At 40.2% G+C, this 25,902-nt stretch overlaps 1 protein-coding gene across 4 annotated transcripts in view; it reads left to right on the top strand.

Moving 5' to 3' along the window:
* Nucleotides 1-378: 378 nt before the first annotated feature.
* The window catches only part of ZZZ3 (zinc finger ZZ-type containing 3), a 57,488-nt gene continuing 31,964 nt past the window's right edge, over nt 379-25,902 (top strand). For 2 of the 4 annotated variants that reach the window (XM_033067787.2, XM_033067784.2), the window contains exons 1-2: nt 807-872; nt 25,427-25,577. The gene's annotated coding sequence lies outside the window, so the exon portion shown is untranslated. Of the gene's footprint in view, nt 418-806; nt 873-24,521; nt 24,861-25,426; nt 25,578-25,902 lie in introns of those variants that run through there. The other 2 variants (XM_033067786.2, XM_033067785.2) reach the window with 2 other exon arrangements.

The raw sequence follows: 25,902 nt of genomic DNA, 5'->3' as shown, positions 1-25,902 counted from the left end.
ACCGAACAGCCCCGCTTTGGGGGCACGAAAGTGGCAGTGGGCGCAGCAGCACCTCCACCCAGCAGAGCGCTGCCCTCGAGCCGCCCCCGTCCCCTTCCCGGCACAGCAGCGCTCCCGGAGCTTAGCCCAGAGCCGCCCGCGCGGGCCGAGCCGTGCCCGTCCCTCAGGGCGCCCCGCCAGACACCTGCCCGGCCGCTGCCCCCGGCCCCGCGCCGCCGCCGCGCTCCGCCGGCAGGGGGAGCTGCAGGGAGCGGGTCCCGCCGCAGCGCGGGGGGGAGGGGAAGGAAGCGGAAGGAGCCGCCGCCGCGCTGAGGGGAGCAGGCGCTGTGCGGAGCCGCCGCCTGGTGCGGGCGGCACGGAGGCAGCGAGCGGCGCGCGGGGCTGCGCGGCCCGGCCGCGCCGAGGAGCGGGCGCCAGGTGAGGGCCCGGCCCGGCCCCGGGGAAGGGGGTTGAGGGGGGCTCCGGGCGGTGCCGAGTTCGGAACCCGCGCGGGGAGGGGGAAGGAGGAGGAGGGAGCGAGCGGGGGAAGCCCCCACGTGACCAGCGCGTGCGGGGAGGAGGTGGCGGCTCGCGCGCCCCGTTCGAATCAGCTGGCCCGCGGTGGCGCCTCCTGCGCGTGCGCGGCGGCCCCGCCTCCCCCCCGGCTTTACGTGTGCGCGCGCCCGGCGCGGCGGCCCCAGGGGCACGTGCCCGGCGCCGCGGCCGCCATGTTGTGTCTGAGCCGCGCGCGGGCACTGTGCGCGCGCGCGGGCCGGGCCGCGGGAGGCGGGGGCAGGGGCGGGCGGGGAAGGAAGGCGGGAAGTCTCGCGAGGTCGCGCGGCTCCCGCGGGAGCGGGCCGGGTGCGGGATGGCGGCGGCGCTGGGCGCGCTGGGTAATGGTACCGGGCCGGGGGCGGGACCGGGACCCGCCGCCCCTCCCGCCGGGGAACGGGCGCTCGGGAGCGGGCGGGGCGCGCGCCCCGGGGAGCGCCACTGGCTCCGCGCCGGCGCCTCCTCCCCCCCGCCCCGGCCCTGCCCCGCCTCACCTCACATCACCCCGTGCCTGCCCCCACGGCCGCCCCCCCTTCCCCGCCCCGGGCTCTCCCCGTCCCGCCGCTTCCCCCGCGCCGCTCCGCCCCCCGTCCGCGCTCCGAGGCCCGCCTGCCGCGGGTGCCCCGCAGAGCCCCTTGGGTTACCCCGCTGTGCCACCCCCGCACCGCGTGTCCCGAGTTCCCCGCGCTGCCCCGGCCGAGCGGCGCTCGTGGCTGCCGGCCCGTGTTCACAGCCGGAGCTCCCGGGCCCCCCTGAGCGCCCCCGGCCGTGTCCCGCTGGCTCGGCCTGCCCTGCACCCCCGGCCCGGGCTGCTGCCTCTGCTCTCAGCCGGCTCTGTGCTGTGCAGCCCGAGCGGCGCCTGCCCCGCAGGGACACGGGCGCTGATGACGGAGGATGCGGGGGTCCAAAAGAGAGCTCTCTAACATCCCAAGTGTGCTCTCCGTGGAGGCTGTGATATATGTCCCGTTAGATCGCAAACTTGTAATATACAGTTTTGTTTTCTCTTCTATTTAGAAAAAATATTCCAGTCGTACCCAAGTGTCCCAGCTCAGCAATATTCCCTTTGTCTCCTAATCCTGATCTCTTTTAAGGGAGAGCATATGGTTCTTCTTCTTCCTTATGGTGTTTTGTATTCTGTCCTTGTTATTATCCAGTTATGTTGGCAGTTTTTGTAGTCTTGGAGTATTTTGCTAATCTGGTTCTAGGCTAACACCTCACAGAGACTAAATTTTTATAAAATAGTATGTTCTTGAGGCTTTGCTATTCTTAATTTTATTTTGTAAATGTGTTTCCAGTTATTATAAAAAAAACCCCTGTAGTAGTTCTTCCATGGTTGTACATATATTTGCATGTTTTCCATTGATGTTGTCATTATGCTGTACTAATCACTACACATTGATTGTTTACTGAGGCTTTTAAGTGAAGCTCTACGTGTACCCTGTATTTTACATTAAATACTGACTTGTGCAACCTTTTAAGAACATGCTTTTTAGGTGTATTTCCGACCTGTGGTTAGATACTTCCTTTCTGTCCTAGCTGCTCCAAGGACTGGTCATCTAGTAGGGTCTGGTAGGTTTGGGATCAGGAAAATGTGATTCTTTACATAAGCAAGTGTAACTTTTCAGAAAAGAAGTTGACAAGGTACTGTTGTGGTTTGTTTTCAAGAACCTTTCAATCTTACTGTACTGTCTTTTGGATTAATAGTAGCAATATTTGCTTAATCAGAAGTGGAAAAAAGTGTAAGGGATGAAAAACATGGTGTGTGTTAAACACCAGGGAAGAAAAATGCATCTCTTTAAAGACTGTATGGGAGAATGTTCAAAAAAATAACTCTCATGTGAAAATTGCCACTTGATTCAAGAAACTTCCCATTACCTTAGAAGGGCTTAGCAGTTAAGTCAGTTTGACACGTGACTTCTAGCAAGTCATTAAGAACCTAAACAACTTTAGTTTCAGGCTTTTTCCAGGACTGTCATGTTTATTCCATAAAAAAATCTATACCTTGAATTTCCAGGCTTGATTTTAAAGGCTCTTTGTAAAGGAGTGTTGTGCAGTGTAACTGTGTGTGTCAGTAAGGAGCAGCAGTGAATGACCTTACATTGAAATACTGCTGATAATTTATGTTTCTGGTTGTTTAGTCTATCACAGTTGTTGTAATTCTCACTTGTACCACTGTTAAGTGAAATGATTTTTCCTTTGCGTTGCATACTCCAAGTGTATAATTGCTAAGTGAGAGGCTGTATTAAATAGCTTAGTTATTGAGGTATTTAGTGATGGAGCTCAATCATAATGTCTTGTCTCATCACTTTCAACATTTCTGGAAAAAGAGAAATGGCAAATGGGATTCTTTGGCTTGGTGTTATTATGGATTTAATGTGCAAAAATAACTAGATCTTTATTTCACAGAATTCAGGAATGTGTCCTAATAAGGGCTTTTGTTCCACAGCTGAGCAGCATGTGACTGCTCTGATGTTTATCAGTGTTTCTAACATACTTGTGTAGTGAGATTACATAGTGAGATATGCTGTCCTTAGTCTCATACAGAATGAAGGCTTTACACTCTCAGTATTTCCCAGGAGACTTAAAGTTCTTGTCGACTTTGGTTGGTTGGGTCCATTTGTCTGTGTCTGGTTCTTCCAGATCATTTTAGGTACTTAGGTTGACTTCTGGTCAACGATAGTTGTGTGGTTGATACAAAGTGGGAAGACTTGTACTCTGTTCTTCTACCATAAGGGAAATGAATGTGTTTCTCAATGTTCCTAAAAGTATTGGGGAAACTGGAGCAGGAGTCTTTGTAGTTTGCCCTGCTTCCAGTGCTCTTTTTTCTTGTTTCCTTTTTTTCCCTTCTTTTAAATTACCTTGACATTTCCAAACCCCTCTTTTAAGATCTCTAGGGCTAATCTATTGAGGTTTGCTTTGTTTTGGTTTTCCCAAAGTCTTTGCATTGTGTGGGAACTGATGATACAAGTCCTTCTGGTCATAAGGAACCAGATTTGCAAGAGAGAATTTATTCATCAAGTATTTGGCACTTGCATCCATATATATAGATGGCACTCACAGTTCTAGAAGTGCAGTACTGTAGGACCTATTGTTCCCTTTCTCTCAGGTTGATTTAAGACTGCTTGGATTATTCCAGACAGATATTTGTAGACCTTGTCCTTAAAAACCTTGAACAAGAAAAATTCTGCCACTTCTGTAGGCGGGAGTGAATTTGCAGAAATTGAGAAACTTTCTCACTTCTGCAGTGAAGGTTTTATTTTTTTAAGTTTCCAAATTAAATGTTCTTTGCTGGAAGTCAAGCTGCTGCTGATAAGAATTTGCTCCTGGTAAACTTTAACACTTAAGGGTATATTGTTCCAGTTTTAAAAACACTGTAAATATGGTTTACAGTTGAAAAAACTGCAGTGATTGCAGAAGAGCCGTCATGGTAATTTCAGTTTTCTGAAAACCTTCCTTAAAAGACACTTCAGAAATGTAGATCTGAACTTTAAATGGTGTGTTCTTATTGGACACTTGTGTTTCAAACAAAAAGGCCTTTAAAAAGATTCCCTTATGGAGTACAGCTTTATAATCAAAATACTTGGGGTTGATAATTTATAAATTTGAGTATTCATTAACAGTTTGCATTTAATTGCTTTCCCTCATACAGGCAATTGGTTGTATCTTCTGTCCAAAAGCTTAGCAGCTTAACTTACATTAACAGTTCTTTAAAGATTTGATGCTTATAATGAATTCAGTTAAACACAGAAATACATAGAGCTCAGTGAGTCCACTCCTCTGCCCTTTGGAAGTGAAGTGGGATCATTCCCTCTGATGGCAGAGTTCCTCATTGTGTTGCTTGTTGCAGCAGCCCCATCACCCATGGTTGAAGTTTTACCTGATACTGAATTTCAATATTTTTGCTTTTTATACAGCTTACTGCTTTGTCTCTTGTTGCTTCAGAAAAGAGTTGATTCTCCTTGTAGCAGTGTTTTAGGTTGCTATTAGCTGCTCTTCAGTTTTTCTGGTCTTTTGAAGCTCATCACGGGACTTAGGAATATAAATGTTGGTATATGATTGTCCAAGATTTTAAAGATGTTTTTAGTAGTTAGATATAAATACAGTAATTAAACACAAATACTTGTTTTGATTGGGGGTGCGTATTTGCTAGCAAACTATCAGTAAGAAGTGCAAAAGCTCATCTTTGTATGTTAGTAGTAAAGAAGTGGGATTTTAATAATCTCTTGTCATGAGCAGTAGCTGATTTTTTTTGCCTAAAAAGGATGATTCTAACTTGGTTTAAAACACTTCTGTTAGAAAACCTGAAAGCCAGAGAGGAAAGGAATGTTCCTGAGAGTTTACCTGTTGGTACATGAATTATAGCATCCTGCTTTTGTTGCTGTTTTAGTTTCATTAGCATATATATATATGTATACATGAGAGCTGAATTTTTCAGGGCTAGTGGTGTGGGGTTTTTTTGTGTGATTTGAAGTGTCTCTGAAGTATCTTTAGTTTAGGAAAGAAAAACAGGATAATAGCCCAAATTGGAGATTGGAGGAGCTATGCAACTGGGTTACTGTGCCACACAGAAATGAATTAAAGAGGGAGAGTGACAGAGCCTCCCGTGTATGTTTGTGTTTGAAACATACTCTGCCTGTGCAGTAGTGTTGAGTTAGGAAGGTTATCTCCACAGCTAAGATAGATACTGTCAGAGAAGTTTTACCATGCTGCTTAATTACTTATCAAATAAATGCTTTGAGTGTATTTCAGATTGAATGCACTGTGTGTCTTGTGAAGTTGTATTTTCTGAATTTATTCCTGTCCATTATTTCATTTTGTGGCCTGGATGATCGATCAAAGCAGATTTATTAATTGCCTGGACAGGGCTAATATGGGAGGGAATACAAACACTAGTGTGAAATAGTCTTGGAAAACTGGATGAATGACTTGAACTGTATGGGATGCAGTTCAGTAAAGAGAAACACAAAACAGTAGCTTTGGGTAGAAATAATAAATTTAAATATGAGAAACACTTGGCTGGGCAATAGTTCTGTAAATAAGCAGGTGTATCATAAAGTGAACATAGTGGAGTTGTGACAATTCTGTGAAAACCCAGGAGTCTCACTGGGGTTTATGAACGGGATTGTTGTTGCCTGTGAGAGGGAAGTTGTTCTGCAGTGTAAGGCCTCAGATAATGCAGTGCCTCTGTTCTTGTTACTCTGTTTCAAACACATTTGGACCAGCTAAGAGTATTTAGGGAAGAGTTGCAATAATGACCTATAAGGAAGGACTGAAAGAATTGTACTTTGTTTAGTCTTCAGCGGAGATGGGGAGACAGAATAGCAGGCTTCAATTATGGTAAAGTTTGCAACAGAGAATAATGTAATAAACTGTTCTCTCTATGTGGGATAAGAAATAATAGTCCTAAAGAGCACAAAAAGAGATTTTAATCTCAGGAAAAACTTTCCACCTCCAGGAAAGATTATCTATCCAGGACAGATAATCACAGGGTTATATATCTGAGGGAAGTAATGGGATATCTATTGCTGAAAGTGCTCTAGAAAAGGTTAAATAACCTTCTTTTAGAGGTGATTGAGGTGTAGTTTCCTGTCCTTGGCATAGGAGGTAAGATGACTTTTTAGCATTAGATCCCTGGTCATTTTTAGATTTTTGTAATACTGCTGGCCATGATTTAATAAAGTAAAACAACAAAACAACATACTGGAGAAAAAAAAATATTAGTGATGTAACAGTTATAAGATTTAGTAAAAAAAGCCCCTATCAAATATGTTCATTAAAGGATTTTTATAAAGTATTTATTAAAACCATCTGTAATGTACAGTAGTTTCACGAATACAAGCCGCACGGATTATAAGCCGCACCCCCGGTGCCTCGACAATGTTGCTGTCTTTGTCAATAGATAAGCCGCACCCCGAATATTAGCCGCACTTTCGTTCGTCGCGAGAATCCGTGCGCAGCTTTCACAAATTGGCCAATTAGTAACAGGATCGCGGCATAGCGGGCTTTACTGGCTCGGGGCGGGGCCAGGAAGGCTCGGCCTGCTCATGGTTGCCGACGGGGCCGGGTGGCCCAGCTCAGCGCCACGGCTCGGCGGGGCTGGCCGGGTGGTGCTGCCGCCGCCGCCGGGCTCGCTGGCCCCCCTCTCCCGTCAGCACCGCCCCGCTGCCGCGTTCGCTCGCCCGGCTGGCAGGGCTGCCGCCGCCGGGCTCGCCGCCCGCCCCGCTGCCGCTTTCGCTCGCCCTGCGCCGCGCCTCGCGAGCGCCGCGCCTCGCGAGCGCCGCGCCCGCCCCGCGGCGCCGGCGCTTCGCTCGCGGCGGCGGCGCTTCCGCGAGCGGCGGCGGCGCTTCGCTCGCGGCGCCGGCGCTTCCGCGAGCGGCGGCGCTTCGCTCGCGGCGGCGGCGCTTCCGCGAGCGGCGGCGGCGCTTCGCGAGCGCCGCTTTCGCTCGCCCCGCCGGCAGGGCTGCCGCCGCCGCCACCAGGCTCGCCGGCCGCCCCCTCCCGTCTGCACCGCCGCCGCGTTTCCTCGCCCTGGCCGGCACTGCAGGCCCCCGCACCGCCGGGCTCCCCCACGCTGCTGGCCCCGATTATGCTGGGCTTCCCCCGCTGCCAGGCAGCCCCACCCGCCGGCCTTCCTGCTTCTGCCATGCTCCCCTGCACTCCTAGCCCCAGTTCTCCCGGGCTCCCCCGCCATGCTGGCTCAGGCTCTGCCGCCCTTCCTGCCCCGCCCTGCTGGCTCAGGCTCTGCCGCCCGCCCCCACACTGCTGGCCCCGCCTCTGCCAGGCTTTCCCACCTCTACCGGGGCCGGCCGGGCTCCAGCTTGGCTTGGGGCTGCCGCGGGCTCTCACTTCCGTGTTGGCAGCTTTTAGAATTTTGTTAATAGATTAGCCGCCCCGGAATATTAGCCGCACTTCCGGGTTTCCACCAAAATTTTGGTCAAATTGGTGCGGCTTGTATTCGTGAAATTACTGTAATATTGAAGATAACTTTAATAGAGCCTTCATGGTAGATTTAACATCTTTGTCTTGCCTTTAGGTGGTTTTAGTGATCCAAAAGAAAGAAACTGAGCTAGAGTCAAAGTCTTTCAGAAGACTTCATTCCAGAGAAGCAAAGCTCAGGAGATAAATTCTAACGAGCCAGGGAGTCAGGTGCATTCCAGGCTCTGAAACAGAACACACCATGCAACTTCACCTCTCTGTAAAATTGAGATTACAGTTAATAGCTGAGATGTGTATGGTGAGGGTTAATCACCACTGATAAAGTCTTAAGGTTCCTAAAGGGTTTGTTATATAAATATATTGTTATTTAAAATTGCTTTGTGTTCCATGTATTGGGAATAGATTTCAGTCATTTGTGCCCATTGCTATGTAATAGTAGTATAAATAAGCTTGAACAGAAATGTATTCTATTAGATATGCTAGTATTTTACAAAATTTCTCCTTTGGGACCCTTTTGAGTAATTTAGAAATATTTGATTAAACTGGAAGAGCTAACCTTGACACAAATGAGTTTAAGCTTTTTAGAGTTAAAAGGACTGAACAGTTTGATAGACCTTTTTGAACTAAATTCTGTTTAATGCCCTATTCTGTATTTTTTCTATTCAAAATCAACTGCCTACATCCCATGTGACATTGTTCAAGCATTTCTGATATTTAAAATTTGACAAAGCTGCCCCAGGGTTAAGGGCAAGTGAAGGATAGGCTTTGTGTCACATATGTCTGTGCTCTGGAATTAGGGAAAGGGTTAAGATTAAGGTGAAACAAATGTCACATTCCCAACATTTTTTTAAAAGTGTAGAGGATTTACATAAAATGATGCTTTCAATCTATTATAGCCTAATTGTAATTAGACTTTTAGTACATTTTTTCATCTTACCAGTTATATGGATTAAACTTTGTGTACTTTCACTGCACAGGCTTTCAGCAGGACCTTTGCTGTAGTTGATGGGAAATTGTGACTGAACAATCAAGAAACAAAGTGTTGGTAACTGACAGGGCACTGGGTTTAGATCCTGGTGTCGTGTTTGCTGATATAAAACTGGAAATCAATAAAGGAATAATGCAGACACTGTCCACTGTATTGGATTGGTGTCAGAAAAAGAATTTGTTCCCTTTCTCAAGTTTTGAAGTCTTCCAGGGATTTTCCGTCTATGTGTCACTGCAGTACAGAGGCTTTTTTGTAGCTTATTATAAAGGGATCATGGTATCTCATGTAGTAAGGGCACAAAGGCTTAAGTCTTAGGCAGATGCACCTATTCCCTAAGCTCCACCTGAAGAGCTGGAACTGAGATGGCAATTGTCAGACAGACCTGCCTGGAAAAAGCTGCTTTAACCTGGAGTTTGGAGCAGCAGTTCCTGCAGAGTTTGCTGGAACAGTGTATAGGTGGTGACTGACTCAAGATTTGGAGTAACAAGCTGTTAACATTTCAACAGATGCCATGGTTTGTTTGCTTCGGGTTATTTTCCTATTTTCAATGTAAAAAAAAAAAGGCAACTTCAAAAATGGTATCTTATTAATAATTTTAAAATTAGAATATATTAGTACATGTTTTCCACCCATTACCTTCTTTTCATTTACTTGTGCTTTCTGTGTACATGTCTCTGAAAGTCAAGTGTATAACTAGCAGCAAGTTTTACTGGTTATGGATACGTGATTGTGTTACTTTTGTTAAATCTGTCTAATTGTAACTTGAAAAGATTTGACAGTATTTCTGTGCCTTGCTCTGCTGCCGGCACTGTTCTTTGGGGATTTCCTTAAAAGCTAGACTTCAGGAAAAAGAAAGTTAACTAGATGTTCTCAGGTCTTCTCAATCGTCACTTGTCAACATTTCTGGTTTTGTTTGGTTCAGGTCTATTTATTTATTTAAGCTTGGGAAAACAAGCAAAATGAGAAGCCAGTATGGCTTATGGTTTTTTGGTTTTTTTTTTTATTTTTAACTAGAGTTTTATTTTCAGCAGAATCGTGATGTTTATTGCATCCATTTTCTGGAAATTCTGCTATATTCAGTGCTTTCTAAAAAAGGCAAAAAGGCTGAAAAAAAAATCTTTATTCACAGTATTATTGTAGAGGCTTCTGTGCTTTTCATATGTGTGTGGATAGTTTTAAATCTATCTGTGAGGAAGTGGTTTCTAACAGAATAAAGTGTAGTTACGTAATTTCTCTTAAGTGAGGTCAGGTGAGAATTTTTCTGGATCATGGGAATTCAGTGATCCTTTGTTAAGAGGATTCCTAAAATACTTCAGATGAAAAAGGTTCTTCGCATATCCGCTATCTGACAGCCAGCAGAAAAGGACAATGAGAAACATTCACTCCTTGTATGTCCTCCTGCTAATAAAGCTTCCCACACCTCCCCCACCCCAAAGTGAAATCTGTCTTTTTCACATTTCTTGACATGTATTTTGGAGGTCTGAATTGTTGGACCAAAGTGAATTTTGCAAATCCTTGAGAATCCTCTATTCTCATAAATGGATTGCTGTTTGGAGTACAGTTTGCTGTCAGGACCATTCAGATTATACAAGTGTACAGGAACAGATTTGTTGCTGTTAAGATCATGATGGGCAGTCTTTTGTTGTTGTTCTGGCTGCACCTAGAAAAAAAACCCCTAAAAACCAAACCCACTCTAACAATACAGGTAATAAATTTCTTCTTGATATTGATGAATTTTAGTTACATCTCTCATGATCTGAAAATATCTGAAATTCACCTATTATATGAAAGGTTATTATTTTCCTTCGATCGGAATTCTGAACATAGAGAGAGAATGTTTTGCCTTGCTTTTGGGTTCTGGAGGTAAAGGCAGGCCAGCTACTGTCTTTTTATCCAGTGTGACTCATGTCTCATTGATTTTCCACTTGAGAGGTAACTGCTGATTAGAGCTTTGTGTCCTGCTTTTAGGGTGTATCTCAGAATTGAATTAGTCGCAGTTAGATCAGCTGCCTTTAAAAAAAAAGCTTTTTAGATTGTTGTATGTCTGCATTTACTTGGCCAAAGAAATTTCTTCAAAGAAACCATCCCAAAAGTTCAGGAGACTCTCTGTGAGGAAAAGGAGAGCCCTGGAGAAGCTTACTTGTAATATTCTTGGTACCATTTTCAGTTTTGGTTCATGTGTCACTGCAGCTTTGTTACATGACTTGTACCAAATAATCATGTGGACGTTTCTTCTCATCCTGCCTGTTCTGTCAGCAGCCTGTTTGCAGACGTGGCACGAGCTCCAATTTTAAGTTCTGTTTGCTTCTCTTCCTTTAAATGTGCCCTTCCTTTGTGTGGGCTGTAGCATGACTTCCCTGGTTGGTTCACTCCTGCAACTGCTTTGAAATGAAAGTTTGCTTTTCTAATACTTAGAAATTAGTTTTTATTAAAGTGTGGACAGCTGTTGCTTTTTTGACCTTCACTGACCGTATTTTCCATGATGAGATATCAAAAAGAGCCCAGGGGTTTGAATCAGTAACAAATGAGAATACAGAAAGTTTGCAGGGTTTTTTTTCCCCTCAGGTGCCTCTTTTTGTACCACAGATTCTGTAAGTGAAGACCTGCATCAGCTGGATTTCAGTTAAGTTTTCAATAGACTTTTAACAGATTTGTATTAAAGTGAACAGTTAACCAGAATGAAAAGGAGTAAAACATAATGCTGTGACCTCTGCTGTGTGGAAACAGGCATGAAGAAAGGTTCCCCAGCATTCACAATTCCAGAATAATACAGGTTATAGCTGGGCAATACAGGTAGATGAAGACAATAACCTGCTGGAATTACTTCCTGTGCATCAGTTAGAAAATAGTTTTATCCTCAGCATGGAAGTTTAGAGTTCCAAGATAAGAGGAGTACCTGTGCTACTTAGGCTTACAAAGCATAAGGGAGAGCCTGAGAGAAGGGCTTCACATTACAGCAAACCTGATCCAAGGACTGTCTGTCACCAAAATGCAAAGTCGTGGGCCCTGTTTTCCACTGCCACCTGTGCCCATTTCACCATTACAGTGAGCCTGTCTAGGAACCTAAATTAGAAGAAAAATGACTCTTTTGTGTTTTCCAAATCAGCTCGCTGTGAGATTGGATTGAATACAAAAGCAAATGCATGGGAAAAATAGGAATGATGTGCCTGAGAGTTACAGGGGAGTGGTATTGCTGCTTTTTGTAGATTAAATCACTTAACAGTAAATGAAACCTCACCTGGGAAGTTGCTGCAAAATTAAAGAGAGAATGATTGAAGGCTCGCCACCAGCCTGTGAATGTTCCCTGTTGATAAAGGAGTGGGAATGTAGATGGGTGTGGTTTGATTGCTGTGATAGGAAGATGGAGGGAAAGGGGTGTTTTCGACAAAATAATAAAGAGGGAAATCTCTTTTGGGAAGTATCTAAATGGATACAATTGAGCAGGGGCAGAGAGAGGATCTCTACTGCATGTACAGTAGTTCAGAAGCAAAATGACGAGATCCTTACAAGAGTTACCCAATTAGAGTGACAGTGAAAACCTTTGGATGTCAAGCCAGCTACTGAAAGAGGGTCCAGTCTCTAAAAAAGCTGTTTGCTGTCTTTGTAACCTTCATTGTCAATGGATGGGTGACCTTTAACATAGGCCCCTGGACTCACCAACGTATTTTTAATTATTACTCTGTTATCTCACACATGGATTTACATTTTTATTTCCATGGTGGCTGTTTAAATACACATACATTGCCGAGTTACTCCTTTCTTATCACTTAGCGCCAATAAAAAAACGTTTTAATGTTCTCCTCGATTGAGCAAGGATAATCCAAACTGTGTGCATGCAGAACTTAGGAAGCAGTGCCCACCTTAGCTGGCATGTGATTTAGGAGGGGCATTTTAAGTCACAATAGGCAGATGTTTAGAAGGTGGTCATTTCAATTTTGATAAATACTGATAGTGATATTTCAATAAAATTGTCAGTGATTGCAGAAAAAACCCACTCCTCTAGTCTAGTGGTGATACAAATCTGATGACTTTTTATTTCATCACTGTCTTGAGTCAAAAGAATCTCACAAAACTGAGCAAATGGGTATTAAAATAGAAACTCATTGTTAGGAATGTGAAGTAATGCTTAAGAATAAAAGAACTTTATGCAAAAAAGCCCAATCCTCACTTGAAATCAGCTATTAGCGCTCAGGAAAGTCTTCTGATAGACATTTCTGTAAAGCCATCGACTCAGTTTTCACTAGGTGTCAAAAAAGCAAATAGAGTTGAGTATTAATAGAAAGGTGTCATGACATAAAATATTAACTATTCTATGGTAAAAATCTATGGCATACATAGGCCATGCTTTGAATATGATTATCCCATACTGATCTGCCTGCTAGGCTTAGTACAGAAAAGGGCAATAAGAATAATCAAAATTTGAGATAGCTTCTTTATGCAGAACACCAAGGAGATAAACTGGATAAAGTAACCATTAATTCTAGGATCTTACAGCAAAGGTATGTCCTCAGATACTGTGAAACGTAATTTTTAAAGGTATGAGAGTTTCATGTAGGGGTTTTTTTTCCCCTACTGTTATCAAGGAAGGAATGTGTTTAATTGCTTATTGCCCTAGGAGAGATAATATATCACTGAGTTATGAGGCTTTGTGTGTTCAAGATACTGCAAAGGCTGCCTAGGAGATATATTCTTACTGTATTTATTTTTCTTCTTTTATGGCTACAGCATTGTCCTGTGAATAATGCAGTTGTTCACAGCCGAATAATTTTGGGGGTTTTTTTTCAGAAATTTTAGATGTTCTCCAAGATAACTGGCAATTGGTGCTGGTTTTTTTTTTTTTTCCTATATTTTTAAAAAGGTTAAGCAGTTTTATGGATGGTATCTAAATTACGTTTGTCACGTTAATCCTTACTTAATATTTCATGTCAGCTCTTCAGAGGTACTAAGTAAGGAATAAACACAGCACTTGTTTTGCTATAGTGATGTTAAATTCTTTAGAATACTTTGTAAAAACTGAGAAAAACTGGCTCCTTAGAACCAGTAAGGCATTTTTAGGGTGTCACTGGTGAGCTGTGATTTATTATTAAAAAGAACTGTATGTAGAGTTTTCTGTCTGTATCTTTACACTGTAAATGTAAATGTGCAAAAGCAAACCATTATGATTTCTAACTTTGTAACTGCTTTTGCTGATTATTTTTAAATTCATACCCTAAAGATTCCAAACTGTATCTGTGGCATATTCAGAAAGCTACTGGTCATACTGGTTTTGGTCTTGTAACACAAAAACATTTGGAGTTATCATATCTCTCTGTAGCTGAATGTTTTGGAGGCATAAAGTAGAAAAGAAGTAAATTTTATATTGTGTTTGTGTAAGTCAGTATCTAAGCCCATAGTAAATAATGTAACTGTTTAGTCTAAGCTTTATCTAATTTCTCCAAATGAGAAGTTTCTAAATGTGTTGTCATTTGATACAGTATGTGAGCAATCCTGGTGTGCAGCTCAGAGACAAAGCAAGAACTTAACTGCAAGTGCAGGTTTTTTATTGCTGTGATGGGTTGGCCATTTAGGGAAGTGTCTGAACCCTGGCAATCTGCTCATGTTTGCTCAGGATAGGTATGGAAACTACATAATTCACACTCTCTGACCCACCTTCTGGCAGCTTCTTCCTGCTTCCTGAATCTGTGATAAAATGTGCTGGAGGTAGATGGTATCTCTTTTTTTTCTTTTTTCTTGTGCTTCGATAAATTCTCTAGTGGCTGAACCTGAAACTTGAATAGCCTTTTAATGTTTCTTCAGTCCTTTAGCCTGATGTTACAGGATAATTGCAGGGGATGGTAAAATGAGTGCCTTATTTTTATTTATGGCAATAGATATTGAGAATTTTAGATACCATAAACAGACATGTGTTTTTATATAAATGGTTAAATGTTCTAATTGCTATTCTACTAAAATGTTGTCAGAGTTTGCCCTGAATTATTGAATTAATAACTGATGAGGTAGAAAATCAATTAAATACTACCACAGTTATGAGTCCTATTGTCTTGAGACAAAAGAGGAAAGTCAAATCTATGAAAAATTACTTCAGTTTCAGAAAACTAAAATGAGATAAGGCAAGATACTGTTTAAAGCATTGAAGTTTCATGTCTTTTATTCGGGTAAATAAAACTGTGAGCACACTCCTTTGTAACCAGAGCTCAGTGTATGTATTTGAAACATGTATAGTTGCAAAGGCATGCTTTATGCATGTAGTAGCTTTCCATCATTAGTAATACCATGAGAAAGTGTATATTAGGCAAAGTTGGAAAAACTGAAGTAGAAGGTGGAACTCTGAGTAAAACACAAAAAATTTATTCTGACAATAAAAAAAGACAAAGCATAACAGAAGAAAACCAGTTGAAGGCAGAATGGAGGAAGAGTTAAAATGAAGTTGCTGTGGGAATTGTATTGGGTATCTAACCTTACCTTGTCTTTTTTTGCCAGGTCTTTATACCTTTTTGTAAAAATAAAAATAGAGAATTCTCTTTTTACAAAAACATAAGTGGGATAACCTGAATGCTAAAAATTTATGGGAGCTCAAGGGAAAACCAAGGAAAATTAATGGAAGAGAAATCCAGCGAAGTTTAGAAAATAGAAATCACATATGACTTAGGAGGACTCTGAGCTAAAAATATTTGGAAGCTATAATGGTATTATACACAGCAGCTCTTGCCTAACCATCTGCTTATCGCGGCTGTTGGAGACAAAGTACTGACTGCAGAGACGTGTGGCTTTACTCTGTGTGAGAAAAGAGCCTTGAAGTTAATAATGTTGAGCATAATTGATTTGCATTTAAATTTAATGAGGAAGAAGTTTTGAAAATGAATAGTCAATTAACATGCAAAGGGAATCAAGTGTCTGTGCATAGGTGACACATGTGCTCATGTGCTGAGGCAGTAATAAGTACGTCCTTTTTGCTCTGTAAATGTAGCACAACATCTCAATATCAAGAGAGGTCTTTACAAAGTCCTTGATAAAGTATTCAGCTGCTGGGACAGGGTAATAGAATCAGAATGAATTTTTCACTTCATAGGCAGTCTTTCATTTTATACTTGAACAGTGAGCATAGTTCTGAAAGTAAATTGTCTCATGTAGTTGCAAGAAATCGTAAACTGAGTGTTGCAAAACAAAACCTTGAAGAAGAATAATTCAAAGCAGAATATCTGGGTATTCCTTATATCACAAAGTTGCATAAAGGAAGCCAAAAGAAAAGCATGTGTAGGGTAAACTGTGGTTGTATTTCAGCAGTGTGTTGACAGGTTAATGGTAGGTTTAGAGTAACAGTGTAAAGTCTTAGAAGTGCTTTGAAATGCATTTTAAACCTATCAAATACGTATATTTAGCACGTTAATAAGATACCTGGAGAAGAAACAGCTGATGCGTAGTGTACTGTATGAAAAGTTGTACTCTCCCAGCTTAGTCTTTCAATGGAATAAATTTATGACTTTGAAAGATCAAGAAAGTGTGAATCAGACTATTCTAAATTTACTATGCAAGGGCTGTAGGAGCTGCTAAACCTATGAGTAAGCCTGCATCTAGATGAAAAATGAAAGTGAAGCAAACCTAAAGGTTATTTGTCAATGGTCACAGGAAAAGCAAAAACCTGTAGGAAAAGAACTAACTCCCTGCATTCTTATAGGGCAATTGCATTGGCAATTAATTAAATTTAATGCCAGAGTGTTCAAATGAAAAAAATGTTCATACTGAGAAAATAAGTGTAACTAAAAGGCTGAAATTTTAAATGTAAATGCAGGCTAGACAGAACTTCCTTTGTATTTCCACTTGGTACTGTAAGCGTAGGCCAGACAGAACATAGAAATTGGGAAATCGAAAGCAGCATATTGTTTATCAGTGAGTGTGCTGGTGTACCAAGACCTTCTGAGCACAGCAAGAGAGGAAAACAGAATGGCAATCAAGTAAAATAAAATTACATGTGATGTGGTCATAGTTCCATTTGAATTATTTATTTAGACTAGAAAAGTAAATTAAGCTACCAATATACTGTTAAATCAAAGAAATTGTGGCCAGCTATCCTATCTGAAAGTAGTTGGATATGAGCAGTAACAGCTAGAAAAAGATAATGTACTAGTTGAACTGGGAGCAGTCTTACTATAAAGTTGGTGCTTTTTAAAATAAAGGCCTCTATTAGCAGTAGATGTGCTGTGATTAAAAGGAAAGGGTATGTAATAGTGTTCATATTGCAGGTTTTGTTTCCTGTGCCTGAAAACAGGACAGCAGCAAAACAGAAAGCAGCTGCTCACTGCCCCTTTAAGAGCTTTTAAAAACCACAGTTCCTTATGCACTTAAAACACCTTCAGTACTTGCCAGTGGTAACTCCCAAGCCAAGCAGACTGAAATATGCATAACAGTCTTCTTACTCAGAAAACCTAAATACAGCCTGAACATACAGTGAGAACGTCAGGCTGCAGAGGTGTACTGAAACCTCTCTGCTTAACAAGCTCAGTGTCAATCACAAAACAGAATTTGGAAAGTATCTAAGAACAAACATTTTAAAGTGCTGATATCTGCAATTTTGTCAAGATGCCCAAACAATGGAGAAAATTTCTGTCTGCCTTCAAGTACTTCTGTGGAGAAAGGCACATTCTTGGTGTAGATGATGCTGACATCCAGCTCACAGAGCAGGAACGTGCTCAGAACTGCTTTGAAAGTCTGCAATGGCAAAGCTGTCACCTGTGGCTAAATATGGCTGTAGCAGTTGTGCTGTGTATTAGACCAAACTGCAGCATGAGGCAATGAAAATAAACAACATCCTGTATGGAAGGCAGAAGGAGGGATGGGTCTTTTTACTGCAGATCACTATTTTGAGAACTGCCACAATATTGAGGTTTAGCATAGGATACAGTACTGAAACATGTCAACAGCTGTAGCACCTCAGACAGTTTCTTTAGAAAATAGATGTTTCTCTGGCTGTTCACCAGAGAAGTGTGCAATACGATTTTATTAATATGTCAAAGACAGTAGTAATAGAGCCACATGAACATTTAAAAGAACTGGGGCTCTTAAAAGTAACTACCAGTCAAAAAGTGACATAAGGTAAGTAATTTACAATCGGACACAATGATCTTAAGGATCTTTTCCAGCCTAAATGATTCTGTGGTTCTATGGTAGCAGGCTACTACTGTGGTTAAATTCTAGTTAAAAGCATACTTGGCTTATAAGCTTGTCCATTACTTTGCCGAGCCCCATGCATGTGAGAACTCGTCTGTGACTGGTGCTATGATTATACACACAGGATCAGCTGGTGTGCCAAGGGATGCCTGTAATTCTGGGAGCATGAAAATGCATCGGGTGAGAAGGCACACACAGCCACAGCACAGCTGTGACAAACTGCTTTTTTTTTTTTTTTTTGCCCTTTGTGGATTTGGGATAGTTCTGCATGCTCTCCCTGCCCCCTGTCTGTCCAGAATATATTTTAAGCATTTGCAGTGTGATTTAGATCAACTGTTAGGTGTCCCTCTATTTGTTTACTGTTGTCACTAAGTAATATTTGAATCCTTAGGCCAACTTAGCAACCCCCCCTAAATTTAGCTGAGAGTAAACATCTCAGAACTGTGGAGAGCTTGAAACTTTCACAAAAAATGTAACCCCCTTTTTAAGGGGGATTTGAGCCCAGTAGTTACCTGCAATACATGGTTTGCAAGCAGTCTAGTCAGTGCATGTATGGGCTGGAATTTGCCTCACCATCCTTGAGGTTTGGAGATGGCCAGAGACAGAAACATGAAATTTTTCAGAACATTAAAGGTGCAATGGGATTCGTGGCAGAATGGTGCCACGTTTAGGACTACAAAGCCAACCCATTGCTGATCTATTTATAGAATAGTGGGTATCCCCTAGATGGGGGAAAAAGCCTAGATTGGGACAAAAGCATTCTCAGATGGAAAATAAGTGGTTAAAACAGTTCTCGTGAATGTAGATAGCTGGAAAAACAGCCTTCTCACTTTTTGTGTCTTTGGGGAGTGAGGGGCATATTTTAAAGTTTGAAGAAAAATTTAGAACAAAAACATTTTGATTCTGAAACAACATTGAAAATGTCTTACAGGAACTGTCACATGCCTCTGGTGTCCCTTTTCCAAACTCTGGGAATGTGTTTGCCTTAGTGTAATGCAGGAGCACTTAAAAGCACAGCCCATGCAGAGCGCCTGGTTGTGTATTGTTGGTGCTGCTCTGAGTTGTACATCAGCCTTGTGAGGCTTATGGAGCTGATGCTGTAATTTTACATATAAAAAGCTGTATCAATTGTTGCATTTCAAATGCATGCCCTTGACTGAAAATCATCTGGGATAAAAATGTTCTAGACAGTATTTCATAGAGCATGCACTTTACATTGTACCTTACTTCATAAGGTAGTGTGTTTGTAGCCGCTACTCCAAAAGTAAATCAGACAGAGCAGTAATTTCCAGTGTAATATTCTACTAAAATGAGCAAACTGGTTTATCCTGGGGCTTTTTAGAAAAAGTAAAGGAGAATTGATTTTTCTCTGTCAAGTTCCTTTTCATCTGTAAACTGCTAGCAGGATTATTAAGTACTTGATGAACTCTTAAAATTGCAGCCTACCTATGGGAAAAAGCAATGTCTTTTAATGCTAGATATTTTCTGTATATCATAATAATAACTTCTTCAGGGAATAAATAATAGTTTTCCTATTTATATAAAACTGTGTTCTATGTTTAAAAGATTAAATATATTTGGAGTCTTCTCCTAGAGTAACAGTTTGATAAATGGTTACTGTAATTAAGTTAGTGTAATTAATTTTTTAATGAGCTTTTCAAGATTGTGTGATTTAATGAATCTCAGAGATGTTAGTCGCATGTTTTGGTAATCCTGCACAGGGAGATATTCTTTGGATAACAGGACAGCTAATTAGCAATTGAATCATTTCACATAAAAAGGCATATTGTAATTTAGAGTGGGATTTTCACCTAGGATGATAAAGTGGATTGGGTAGGTGTGGTGATAAGGATATAGAGGGATGGGCAATAAATGAGGCTAAACAATTTTTTTGACTGGGACTTGGAAGTTATTTACATAGTCTGGTTTTAATTTTCTCGATAAATTAATTGTATCAGACAGTAGTGACTTTATTGACTAAATATTAGTAAAGTAGGTTCGATGAGGATGTTTACCTGAAATTACTGTCTTTATTCAGGACAGGTGCAAATTGTATTAAATGATCTTTTTTTTTTCATTTTTCTGTTAAGATGACATGCTAAAAATGGGCACACCAGGTGGTGCCTTGAAGTGTGGAATGAGGTTTCTTGTTCCAAGGGGCTGTGGTTACCGCCTTGTACAGTTCACATCTTCATCTTTTTTGTGGCCATGTGATCCAATGCTTGTGCTACAGCACATTGTCCTTTAATATGACCCACAGGAAAAATTGATTCATCTGGAACCATCTGAAAAGGAGAAAAGATGGTATTTTCAACTCTGAGCTATTAGTAGATTTATTTCAGAGTATAGTTCCACAATAGTTGTGTTGCCAGAGTTGTCTCAGATATTTGAGAAAGATAATTGGGATGAGTACTGTGTGATGTGTGTAGGTGAGTTGGGACTAGTTAAAATCACAGATTCTTCCTGTTCCTTCCAGTTACTCCCAGTTCCAGTTTTCTTTTTTCACAGTTGAGATCTTTCTGTCTTCTAGCAGTTCTTCAGGATTTCCAGTCTGTCTCTTTCTCCAGTCAGCAACCACTCATTTTGCCAGTGTAGCTGCTCTCCTTACCTGTGCATTCACATTTAACATTTCCCTCAGCCTGCCTTCATCACAGCTCCACCAGGATTTCTGTTCTCAGGCAAGTGCTTCTCTATGCCAAGTCCCAATTTCTTACTCCAAAAGAAATTGGAGGAAGAAAACCTTCTTGAAGAAACAGTCAAATGTGTCTTAAGCAGCAAGAAGGGTTTAAAATAATTTCCATATTTGTGCACAGAAGTGAGTAATTATTTTGACTGAGAATTCAGGAGAGAGACAGCAGGGTGGGAATATCAGTCTGAGACAGATGCTTCAATGTATAATTTCAGCACAAACTCTAATTTGGCCAAGATGCAAGAAACTGAAAGCAGTTTAAGTGTTTCAGGCTTTAAAGAGAAGAAATTTGATCTAGTGGTTGCTTTTCTAGAGTTCTGCTGTAAAGTCACACTTGTGTAATAATTAATGTTTAGTTCTATGTGAAGTAATTTTGCCATGTTATCCTGGAATGTCTGGCTGGAAGAGGGGTGATGTCTGTATCACACCCATCTTCCCAGTAAGTTTCCTCATGTAGGTAGCCCTGAAGAGTGCAGAATACCAGTGCTGTCAGCAGTTTTGATGGCACTGCTGAATGCAAGGGGTGCAAAGGAACAGATCCACATTGCTGGTCATTGTCATACCACTTTCTGCTTTGGCCTTTTCTCATGGTTTTAGAGAAAGATATTATTAGGAGGAGGTTGAGCTTTTGTTTGTTTTCATACATCCTATTATATAAGTACCAATTCATTTTCCCTGCCCATTACATATTTTTTTCTTCCAGAAAGAAGTAGAAATAGCTTTCTACAAGAAGATTCTTTCTAAAGAATTTTTTTCCTCTGTGTAAGAATAGGTTTGTCTAGCCTAGCGAACCCATCTCTTTTAAAGAAGAAAAATAGCATATTGAACTACTCATTCTGGTTCTTCGCAGTTTTAGTTTTGACTAAAACATTTCCCTTGCTAGTTTGCTAGCTTTTAACATCTGTTGACAATTTTTAAATATTATTCTATTTTTTCTTTTGCTTTCTTTATCTTCCTACCCTTTTATGTATGAGATTAGTATAAGTAGTCCCATTCTGACAGACTAAATTTTGACCATATGTAATATAATCTTACTGTGTCAGACAAAATCTGAGAATAACTCCAGTAACGTCTATTAATTTTTATTTCATTTAAGCTTCTGTTATAGCTTTAAGCTGCTTATTGTTACGTATTATTTCAAGTAAGATCTTCATAATGTCTTTTGGTGGAGGTTATTTCTATCATTTGAAAGTACTGTTTGTTTTGATGTAATGTAGAATCAGAGCAATAAAATGCTGTTTCCAGAAAACTGATTTCTTGCTAATGTAGTTCTGTGAAACTCAGTATGTGTGGGAAGAGATGCTGGCATACTCTAGATGTGATAGACTGCTGAATATAATTTGTTAAATGAAATTCATCCCTAATTTAGTAATACTACTTTGTTAGAAAGTAATGCAATTTCTGTGTGGAGATAATCCAAAATCTTGATAATCTGGTGTCTGTGCAGATTCTTATCTTTTCAGAAGTGCTAATTTTTTTGTCTTGGGCAAATGCTTCTGTAAGGGATTGGATTCTATTTGCATAAATAGCTGCTGCTTTCAATTTTTAAAAATGTTCTCTTGTAAATAACATTCCATTGCTCTGCAGAGAATTTAAGATCTGCTATTTTATACCACAGAGATCCACCAGTTTTATTTATTACTTTGGGCTATTATATATCTGTGTCACATTTGCTCTTGTAAATGGTAACTTTGCCAATAGCAGATATTGTCTCTGAAGTAATTTGGGGATTTACTGAAGTGTGATACTAGAGAGTGTTCCTGCTATCAGATACCCACAAATGCCATATCTGAACACTAGGAAACATCTGAGTCTTTATCACAGCAGTATTATCACTGAGCAGGCTGATTGTTAGATGAGACTCAGAAGAACAAGAAGAGAACAGATTATTTCTCTTCAATATGAAAATGATTCATTATACTCTAGATCAGATAAACACACTATTCTGTTTGCTAGGGTTGAATTGTGTGGAAGACTAGATATTGCCCATTTTCATCAAACAACTATTGGAGACTTCTCTTGAAAGTCTTTTCTCCCCCATCCCCAGTACACAATTATTTTTTGATTTGTTGAATGTTGTATGTAATGTTAATTTATCCATCTTAAGTTCCACATATATAATTCCACCACAGTTACAGTAGAGGCATCTATTGCTTTGCTGGTTTCAGGTCTGATATACACCCAGCACGTTCAGGTATTGACTGCTTCTTTTCACTGTCTCTATTCTAGTTTAGGGCCACGTGGAGCATCCTTGTAACTGCACCCATGTTTCTGAATTCCTTTGAACAGTTGGGCTCTTACTTGACTCTCAGACAGTATTGGCATAACCCAGGAAAAAATTGGTTATTCTGCCTATTTAGGAAGGGTTTTCCTCATTCTGCTGTCTTTAACTGTTGGTTTTCATCTCTATGTAAATTTGTTTCCTTTGTTGTGAGAAGTGAGTGCACACAGTTCAGCATTGAGTAACTTTACTAAATCGGCTTGTGGTTTAGCTAAATAAAAATTCTGGCATAATGTGAATCTGGTGTGTATTGGTAGAGTCTACCTAAAGCTGAGTAAGTTTAAGGGTTCTTAAATGCAAAAATGCAGACCCAGAAATTCATCTTATGTTGTCGTGAAATGTTTGATTGTATATAAGATGTACAGACGATTTCTGCAAGCAGTTGAACTTCAGTCTCATTCTGATTACTGATTAATGTGTGACCATTACCTTTATGGTTTAGGCAGCAACATTTGCTCATTGGCTTCTTACACAGGTCCTTCCCCACAAGGGACAAATTCAGAGTCCTTTACTTGTTTCAGAGCTCTGTCTGCATTACACTCTATTTAACCTGTAACTGTTTAATTTTTAGTGGGCTCTGCAGACCATAGTGTGGTGTTTCTTAGCTGATTATCACTCTTGAAACTTCTAGTCTTTATTGCTGTATTACAGTATTCTTTCTTGAAGTTGATGTGGTTCCCTGAAGAAAGGCTTTTAGACCCAAAAGCTTATTTAACTTCCCTTGCACTCCTTATTCCAGCTCATAAATAGCTTCTATAATGAGTGGTATCCAAAGCATTAAATTACTCAGTTGAATTTCTCTGCCACAGAAGATGTGGTTGTTCTAAGTGAAAAATGTCATTGTAATAGGTTATGCAATGTAAAGGAATAATAGTTAATTTTCAAGACAGCTTTTCCAAGGAAACTTCTGGGAAAAATTGTTCACTTTTTAAGCCCTTGTGAATGTTGTTTTCTAGATTTTAAGTGTAATTAAGGTGCTGTCATTTCACTGTAACCTGATTAAAGTTTCCTGTTTTTTTTTTAATTGCTATTCCTTCCTCCATCTCTGCAAACTGCTACCAGATAAAAAATTCTGACAAAATAAAATTTTTTTACCCACATTGGTTTCTTCTTTTTGATATTTACACAGTCTTTTTACTGTGTCTAAACTGCTTCAGCTGTCTCCAAAAGCAAATAGACACGGCAGGGGGTTTGTCTTTCCTACTCTGAGTAAAACAGGGTTGTTTTGGGCAAAAAGAAAGTTGGGAGAGATGAGGTGTATAAATCTGGTAAAATACTGACATTACTATTCCAGCCATTCCTGAAACAACTTATTCATATGTTCTTTACTTAGGACTGGTAAAGTAATTAGAAATTATGAGATCAGGCCACTTTCTGATTGGCTTACTGGTTTTTTTTGTTTAAATGTTGCGGGTTTTTTTTAAAACATATTATGTGTTTTCAACTAAGTTACCGAGCTGGTATTTTTATTGGGTATGTTGTTCTTTTGCAAAAATTGGTCAGACTCTGTCATACTTTTGGTGTCTCCAGATGCATCAGTTAAAGGGATCTTTAGGAAAAGCAACAATATGGATTAAGAGTAACATGCATTTTCATGTGCTTGTCTTTGCCTTCTTGTTCTTCCATCCTTTGTCATATTGTGAAGATAGTTCTCTGCTGTTTATTAAATTGAGAAATCCCACTGAATAAATGAAATGTGATTTGATCTAGTTATCTACCTAATAGAATTTATGATGCTTCATGTAACATCACTGTAGAAACATCTTCTATTACTGAATTTCACTGCAATTAGACATAATTAATCTCCTCCTCTTATGCAGCTCAGTTTGTATTTTGAATTGTCAACTTAATGGTGAATTAATTTTCTTTTCTTACCAGTATGAAATCCTAACTAGATTGAAAGTAAAGAAAATCTCTAGTAACCTAAATATAAAATATTTATAGAATGAAGAATATGGAGGAACCTATCAGCTTGTGGTTTAGATCAGGAAGTTTTGAACTGTTAAGATGAAAGGAAGGTCAATAGTATGAAGTAAATAGAATATGAAGAAAGCTTCAATAACTGCTATTCTTTAGTGATTTATGGTGCCTTCATAGTACTAGATGTTCTTAAATTAAATGTGTTTGCTGGTGTGTTTTTTCATGCAGTAACTTGGTCATTGGCATAGATGCCCAAATTGGAGGCGGCTGAAAGCATTGTGTGACTTTTGGATCTACAGATGTGTTTTGTCTTTCAATATCCAAAATATTTCACTTCTGCTACAAACAAGGTGCTATACATCGTTTTCCTTAGATGAAGAGTAGGTTTAATGTGAACTCCAGAAAGCATTTTAGTCACAATGTATGGGTGGAGGTTATTCAGGATTTGGAGCCAATATAAGTTTAGAGGTCTTCTCAGTTAATTAAAATTAAACAGCAGAGTTTTTCACTGTGTATCTAATTATAAAATACATTTGACAGTGCATTTCATAATTCATTAGTTGTAGTAATAGCTTTCACTACTTGTTTTCTTCTGTCTCTTCAAATACCTTCTGAAATTTGAACACTCTAATATGACTCCTGTGTGAATGAATTTGCTTGCACATTTAGTGTGTGATACAAGGAATCACTTAGAAACTATGAAGACAGATGCTTTACATTTGAAACCTAAATTAGCATGTCACATACTTAATTACTTTATATAGCATATCAACCTTTCTTTCAGTAGGACACTTTTAAAATTGATATTTTCTTCTTTAAAAAGCTGGTACCCTTTTATATGTCCTGTTGCATTCTTCTTCATTTTCAGTGTGGTAATTTAAATGTTTGACTGATACTTTTGTCTTTTTCTCAACAGTTTTCAAAATCTGGTTAATGTGATGGCATAGACTAGTAAAGCATTTGGATTACATGATGGATATCAGCAATGGTGATTGATATTTGAGTGGTACAGTAAGAGTCTACTGTATGAAATGCCAGAAGTTTACATTTCTTCTAGTTTTGCAATGGTAAGTTTTTTTTACATTTGTACTAAGGAAATAATAAGTTTTATCTTGTCGTGTAAGGTGTATTTCTTTAGAAAGTGTCGTATCAGCAAATCAGTAAAGATTTCTCTCTTGCATATGATTTCTAAAGTCTGTTGAGTTCAGCAGTAATTACTAACCAAAGTAAACATTTTAATTTGGTTTAGGTTATTTTATTGATATTGATTTGAAATGTCAGTTGCTCTCCCCAAATGTGTGCTAGCTTTAATTAGAACAACCTAGGGGAAATGGAATATGTAAATAAACCCTGTTTTCCATGTTTGGGTTCAACCCCAAATGAGATCACTCT

The sequence above is a fragment of the Catharus ustulatus genome, chromosome 9 (genome assembly GCF_009819885.2).
Source record: "Catharus ustulatus isolate bCatUst1 chromosome 9, bCatUst1.pri.v2, whole genome shotgun sequence".
NCBI lineage: Eukaryota > Metazoa > Chordata > Aves > Passeriformes > Turdidae > Catharus > Catharus ustulatus.
Note: the sequence above shows the minus strand (reverse complement) of the source record. Positions and strands in the feature narration are given on the sequence as shown.